This window comes from Nyctibius grandis, chromosome 6 (genome assembly GCF_013368605.1).
Source record: "Nyctibius grandis isolate bNycGra1 chromosome 6, bNycGra1.pri, whole genome shotgun sequence".
NCBI classification, from domain to species: Eukaryota; Metazoa; Chordata; class Aves; order Nyctibiiformes; family Nyctibiidae; genus Nyctibius; species Nyctibius grandis.
Genome location: NC_090663.1, coordinates 32,171,292 through 32,179,468, shown reverse-complemented (window position 1 = coordinate 32,179,468; position 8,177 = coordinate 32,171,292).

Sequence of the window (8,177 nt, the reverse complement as noted above, 5' to 3'; positions counted from 1 at the left end):
ATTTACAAAGCATTGAAGAGTCATGAGTTCAGGATCTGGAGATGGTATTGGGAGCCTGGTGCATATTGTCCATTTATTGTTTTGATAATACTGTTTCTTTTTTAAAGAGACAATCTAGCTATGTTCCTGGAGAGTCACTGATATAGATGTCCCTTTGAAATCTGTAGGTTTTAAACCCAAGAACGAGCTGTCGTTCAAAGTATTGCAGTGAACATGGAGCAAAGCACCGCAGTGAGCACCGAGCAAAGAATCTGTGTCCTCCAGAGCGATGTTCAGGCAAATGAGTCACAGTACCTGCAGGGAGGGAAGAAGGAGTCAAACTGATTTTCCAAAGTACTGACCACTGACATATCATGGGGGTGATGTGGCCTTGAGGGAGAAGAAGGACAAGAAAGGACAGTCCTAGTTTGCGACTTCCATAATGATCTGTTTGCAGAATTGAGAGGGAGGGAAACAGGAAAGGCAAGTATTTACCAGTTGCCACTTTCTGTTTTTTTCATGCTAAGGGACCTTTCTGCCAATTTCTTTGCAAAAAGAGCCAAGCTTGCTGAAGCCTAAGCTGGGGGGCTTATATTGGGACAGAACACTTTGGCGGCAGGGCACAGACCAGCCTGGCCACTGCACAGATAGTCCCTGCTCCTCCTGGTCCCCTAGGACCCTCTTATTACCTAACATCCTTTGCTTTCATTACTCCATCCAAAACAATAATTTCATTTTCATGCCAAGTTTTCTTTGCAGAGAGAAACTATAGTCCTTTTGAGCAGATGTATAGCTGTACATCTACATATTTAGCAGAATTTATTCTACAGAATTACTGATAACTAAGGTCGCATGCAAAGGTTGATAAGCTGAAACTGCATGTCTAGATTTGAGACAAAATTTCAACAAACCTTTTTGATGTAGTCGTGTTAACAGAATGAAAAGTTTGAAAGATGTGTAACTTCTGCAATAAATTAATATTCTCTTTTGCTTTGAAGTATTAGTACTTGTGTCCAGCCTTTGAGCACTTCCAATTGCAGAACCACTCAAGCCAGAAGAATTCAGATGGTTAGCAAAAATGGTATGTCTTCAAGATGTGTCTGCTCTACTAAAAAGATTTGATCTCAGCCTAGGCTGTGGGTCACATAAGATAGATAGATAGATAATAATTGATTTTCCATTGCTATTGTTAAAATGTTTTATATAGATGGGGGTTTTTTGACTGAATTAAACCTCTTCTCATCTTGTGTTTTCCAGATTCATAAAAAAATTAAAAACTTCCAATCATTCCCAAAACTTTCTGGTAAGTATTTTAATGAAATAAAAAAATAAGCAAAATGTTTATTTTCATTGAAAGATGCAGAGGATATATTTCAGTGCACCAGATGACCAATGTTTGGAGTGCTTGACCATTTAAAGAAAGAAGAAGGTACAATTGTGTATACATAAATATAAACGATCCAATCTCATGACATCACATCAGATTCAACAATATAAAAATATCATAAAAACAGAATTTTTCAGTATTTTAGCTGTTGCATGGCTATTGACGTAAAACTCTAGCTAAAAAGAAGAATGGGTGGTTTGGGGAGCTGACAGGAAGATCAGTTGTCAGCTGTTCAAATCCAGCCCGGGTTGCCAACAGCAATAATGATAGTAATGGAACTACCACTGCTGTTACCTTCTTACTTACTCCTTAAGTAAAAGGAGTCATTGGACTACTCCGATATTTTTAGATTACGCATCCCTCTAGCTTCTAGACAGTGCCATAAAAGCCCTCAAACCACTCCCTAGAAGGGAGGTGTCCATGCACAAAACTCAGCAAGGGTGTCCTGAGTGATGGTAAGCACACCTAGAAGTAAGAAACTTCAAGCCAGAACCACAAAATCTTCTGAGCCCTAAAAGACACTCCGTCAGTACAGGGCTGGGACAAAGTGTCTGCTTTTGTGGTTTTCTGAAGTCCTCCTGGTGATTAGCTCAAGGCTAAATTCTTAATTATCCTTCTAGGATGTCCAGGACTGTCACACTTTTGACCTTACTGGTCTTGGTCAGATCCTTGCTCAATGCTCTTGTGGGAATGAGAGCAGAGGTGCTTTGTCCTGGACAATGGTGACAGGATTTGATCCTTGCTAGGACTGTAGGGTGTGTTATATGATGACATTTACCCTGTCCTAGTGCTTACATGATCCCATTCCCTCTCCCACCACACACAATCGTATGGGGGCCCTTCTACCTCCCTCACCAGCAGCTGATCCAGTGCCACCTCTTGTTATTGGAGGGATCTCTTGGGCCAGAGCTACTGTTCTCCCCATAGCACAAGTCAGACAGGTCTCAGCAGTAGGGCCAGCAGTATGTGTGTGGCTGGGCGACCTCAGCAGGAGCCTGGGGACAGCGTGGCAGACAAGCTGCTGGGGCGAGACACATAGTATTAGAGAGAGGACAAGACAGGAAGAGAGGTTTGCTGTGAGCTACCTCACCGTCGTTCAGTAGATATGTAACAAAACTCTTCCTTTCTGCTCACTTAGCGCTCTCACAAACCCCCTGCTCACTCTTTGGTCCAGAGAAGAAGACGACCTGAGCGGCGTTGTGACAAAATTCAGTGGTGGCGCAGAAGGGCTCCCCTGCTTGAGATGGTCTCAAGATTAACATGTGGCAGGTTTGCAGACAGAGGTGATGTCTTTTATGAGCTCTGCCTACATGGCTGGTAAAACCCAGGCAGCACCAGCAGCATCTCTGACTGGAGTGAAGTTGCAAGGCCGTGGTGGGGACCCCTCCTTCGCATTGCTCCCGGGACATAAAGGTGAGGACCCCGTGGGCAAGCAGCAGGCAGCAGGTGGGCAGTCATGTGTCCGCACACAAGCACCGCTGTGTTCTCGCTCACGCGTGTGAGCCCTTGTGTCAGCGATGCTCCTGGGAAAGGAGGCTCTCACTGGCTCCCAGAGCCCACTGCCCCAGGGCAGAGCAGGGGAACAACATGCATCTTTCCTTGCCCGGGCAGGCACTGCCGGTCCCCTGCCCACAGCCTGAGCGGCACCCCAGTGGGGGCAGCTCTCGCACCCCTAGCCTCTGCCGGAATTTTTTTTGGAAGCTGCCAGGATAAGAAATCTTGATAAGTACTTCCCTGGAGTTGCAAGGCAACTTCTAGCAGCTGTTCCTATGAGAGGTCCTTGTAGCAGCGCAGTCACGGTCTCAGCACAAGGTGTCATAACACGCAGCATGGGAAGGGGGGTCCTTTTTGGGAGGGAGGAGGTAGAAGTGAATTTCAACAGGGGAAAAGAACCCAAAAGCTTGCTTTCTGTGTTCTCCATAGTGAACATGGCATTTTCAGGAGAAAATTTGAATACTAAAATATTCGAGGAAAAAAAATAAAGTTTTTAATTTTTGGCAGCTCAGGACAGGTTTGGGCTGCTCAGTTTTTGACAGTAAAGCAACATACATTCGCACTATTTTTTTTTCTTCTTTTACAGAATGCTGACATTTTCAAATGCATTTTCTCTCAAAATGCAGTTTCTCTTGAACATTCTCAACAACGCTTTTTCACGATATTTAATTCTGAGGGTTTCTCACTGCCAGGGGAAGAGTGGAGGATCCAGGGAGGAGCTGTGGAAACGCGTTAGCTATGCAGACTCTCGGAAGCAGCTTGGAGCAGCGCTGGACCCCTTCGACCCTGGTCTTTGGCAGCTGCTGGTGTCGTCGGAGTCTGAAGCGGGGCAGGGATACGGCAGAGCTCCCAGCCCACTTCTCCGGGGGGGGAAGCTGAAAAGGGTGGGTGGCAGGACAAAGAGGCAGTTCTAATGCACCTTTGAACAAATCATGCAGTCTTAGCAAGACAGCAGAAAAAAAGCAGAATACTTCATGCCCCAGCATTGTCTCACTACTTGTGCTGAGCTTTGCAGCCAGGGAGAGCATCTCCTGACCACAGCTGTAACAGAGCATGGACAGTCCTCTGTGCTTGCAGCCAAAGGCAGAGGCACAAATCTCCCTGTTGCTACATTATGTTGTAGCTGGGATTGGTACAGAAGGTCCTCTGTCCCTTCCTGCTTTTGCATACATAAAAGCCAAAAGCAGGCAGCTCTGACCCCCTGAGGGGGGTCAGCATTGGCACCCCTCCTGCTCTGCTCAGAGCAATCTCCCTGGGCCATACAATAGGGAGGCACAGCTCGGAAAACCATGAGAAGGTCTTGGGACAGAGAGGGAAAACACGTTTAACTAAATTTACCCACATTTTCTTACTGGATAGAAACATTATAGCATTTTTTTTGGCTACAGGCATCTTTTCTCCTTCAGGCCAGTCCACCTCCACTAACTTCCAGCCAGAGCAACTCCCATTTCATACACAGAGCATCAGAGTACTGTACACACACACACAAAACTGCCAAAGGCAGCCACCAGAAACTACACTGAAAGTGACTGAAATATGTTGATGAAATCTCACTGCCCTGCTCATCCAGCCAATCAGACTAGAAATGATGGCTAACAGGTTTCTGAGCTCGTCTGAGCAAACAGTGTGGAAATATAATTCTTGGTGTGGTGCATGCCCAGAGTGTTGAACTGATAACACTTGTCTCACATGTAAGCAGCTGCAAAACCTGATATTTACACAAAGATTCACAGAGATGAGAAAAGACTGCTGTTTTTTTTTTAGATGACAGGCTCTGGTTCAAATGGGAATTAATTTGGGAAAACCCTCTGGTCTGTGTCATACAGCATGCCAGGTTAAATGACGACAGTAGACTCCTTTTAATAATCAAAGATTGGCTTTAAAGCATTTATATTGTTCCCACATCAATGTAGCAGCATTTTTACCTACCAAAGCACCCATCATTTTGCATGTCAAACACATTGTGAGCAAAACAAAACTCTGCCTTTGAAAGCAATCAATCAACAAGCTCACAAATGCACTTGGTATAAATACAGATACACCCAAATACACTTGCTGGTGGGAGCCACCTTTTTGCAGAGCTGTCGCTGGTAGTGCACACATGCTTGGCTTACCTTTGATGAGGTGGCTCCAATTTCAAAGCTTAAAGCTGCCTTTAAATAGGCATTTCTAAGTCTTGGGCATCAGCTGGCACATGCTATTGCTGGCAACACGATGGCTGTTGTCTCAGCCACCCAGAACTAATATGCAGAAGATGTCTTTTAAAAGGCCAATTAGTAGAGCTTGAAAACACAGCCCAGTTTTTAGATGTCCAAGCCCTACCTCAAGTCCTGACATGACTGACTTCTCATTTTTTTCAGCTGTATCAGCTGGTCTAATGAATCACATCCCCCTTCTTACAAAGCTTGCATCATTTTTAAGGAGAAATGATAAAGCAGGTGATGCTCCTGCTGGTGCAGCGCAGCAGTGCTAATGACAGGGTGGATACAGCAATGTCTGATACATCACATTGCTGCAGGATTTGGAATAGTTCACAAACTCGAACTAACCCTCAAACCTGCATACCTTCTGAGGGTTAGAGTTTGGGGGTTTGGCTACATACATTAGACTGGTCCCAACTCTTTACTTTTTTTAATACCACAAATACATGCAAATCTGGCCTTCAGCTCAGGAGTGCTTCTGGCTCCTCATCTAAAACATCAGCACAGCACTAAAGCAACAAAAGAATGAATGCAGAGGAGACGGACACAGTCTCAGCTGAGTTTGGGTTATCTAAGGTCTCACTCCTCATCATGTTTCAAATCATATTTTATTCTAAATCCCTCCCTCTCTCCACTAGAGGTAAGGTTTTTGAGGCAAAAGGCAGAGTGTCCTTCAGTGCCATCAGGGATAGTATGGCAGTTGCCAGTGAAGTTTCCAGCTTTGCAGAATATGGGCTGTGTACTGTAACATAAAATGGGTAACTGTGGCCCAGAAAAATCCCAGCCAACTTCCCTGATTTCCATGATGTGTTTCAGTTTTCCCTTTGGCAAGAGTAGACTTGAGTACATATTTCATTCTTAAAAAGGAGTGTCTACTGCAGGTCTCATCCTGTGGAAAACCATGGTTATCATAACAGGTTCACAGTTCTTCCAAAGAAAACATGTGGAGCTGATGGACATCGTATGTATTCCTTTACCTCTTATCGCTGTAAAGGCTCCAGCTGCTCTGCTGCTGCAGCAGCAGCACATCTGTGCTGCTGTGGAAACAAACCCAGAAAAAGGATGAAGAACTGTTTAACAGATTTTTGTCTGATGCTTCCATCTTGTGGCCACCTCAGAAAAGTTTGGCTCTTTATTTCAGTAAAGGTATTAACAAATGTAAGGAAACATCAGACTTTTTAAAGGTATCCCAAATCCTTACCTCTAGTTATATGGATGGGGATGAATTGGGGTTGGAAGTTAGATGAGTTTTTCCTTTGAAAGACATTGAACATCAATGCCGGCAGAGGAAGGGGCTGGTGCCTCCTCTGTCGCCTGTTGTGTTTTGATCTCACACAAGCTGGCTGTGCCAAGGGGTGTGGGACAGAGATGAGGCCAGGTGGACAAGCCCACGAGTGCTGAGCCCAACCCTTCGCTTTGCTGTAGGCATCAGTGGTGGGAGTCCCACAGCATGGACTCTGCTTCAGCTGCTGACTTCATGGGCCAGCCCAGGTCCATGAGGTGATGTTCCCTCTTCTTTGTTTTTGAGCATACGAAAGGCTTTCCTTTACTTTCCTCTGATCTTTCCCAGGGATTATGCCAGCACACAGCTCCCATAACACATAAACTGTAACAATGGGGAGAAGGTGAAAGGACACGGCCATCTTACTGAGACAGTTGCAAGGGCACTGTGCCTCAGGTTCCCAGACCCACTGGGAGCATGTCAGGGTGGCTGGATGACTTGCTTCTGGCTGATGAGCCTGCTGCTCCCCTTTTGCACCACTCGTAGCAACTCAGAAGCTTAGCCAAAGGTCTGTTTACCTGCTTAAACTGAAGTGTCTTGCGTAAGGCACATGTGGAAAGCCATTCCCTACCTCCCCTTCCCATCCTGGCACAGCGCCACTCTGCCCCCTGCCAGCATGCTCCCTAGGTACATTTCCAGCCAAATACTTGCAGAGGCCTTGAGACAGAGAGCAAGATGATGAGCGGGACTCCCACTGGACACCTGAACTGTGGTTATCAGTGGAGTGAGGGGCTAGGCTTTGCCCAAAATGGATCTACTTCAGAGAAAGCTTGAGACACTCACCGTCTATGCCACCCAATGTGGACACACACACTCACAGGCACACACAGGCATACCCTACACATGGGAGATTTTATTCCCGCTCTGCAAAGGGGAAGAAGAGCGTGGAGAACTGAATCTGAGCTCTGTACCCAGCTGCAGGCTCTTGCATAGAGAGGGATTTGGTACCACCACCATTTACTCTGCACAGCAGGAATAACGAGTCCCTCAGTCCTCATGTCTCACACAGCTGCTGAATTTGCAGAAGAGCAGGTGCATGGCCAAGCAGGACAGACACAAGGACACAAACGCTGCCATGACTCTTTCCTGAACCCCTGGGGTGGCAGGAAGTGTTGTGTGTCCATGCAGTGTTGTAGGATAAAGACTCCTCTTCAGCAAGGACACAAAGGAGAGGGAGCCTGCTCTAACTCTTATCTAAGGCAAGGGCCCAGGCTGCTGCACCCTGTTTGAAGCAAGGAGGGGTTTTGTTTTGCAAGGAAGTGGTGAAGGAGAGGGAGATGTTAGATGGAGAGTTCATCTCCAAGCATGTTTTAACAACACTGACCACTCTATGGACAGGAGGTTGCTAACCTGCCTGTTCACAGGGCTTTCCCACAGCCAGCCTTGCCTGGCTCCTGCTGGCAAACCAGGACAGGCTCCAGTGCAGGAAGAGCAGCTGACAAGTTTAACTCTGTTTTCAGGTTGAAATCTTGCAATTCTTCTCAAATTCACAGTCAGTCAGTTACATGCACTGTGTAAAATTAATTACTGTGGGAGCACAGAACCATAGGACAAAATCTGGTTTGATTTATAAAGTAGGTGAGCTCAGCATAGCTTTAAAAAAATCCTGCAGCCAGAGGCAGAGAAACCATGGCCATTTCAAGGTGGGGCCAACTAATCCTCTGTAGTCATCAAAAGCTTCAGGCTAAAAATTGACACAGGTCACTTTTAGTCCCTTGTTAAAAGCAACCTTTGCATGAAACCCTTTATTGTACACCACTGCTAGAAGCGATAGAGCACGTACATCGCAGACACACAGAATCAGAATGGAGAATGGTTAAGGTTGGAAGGGACC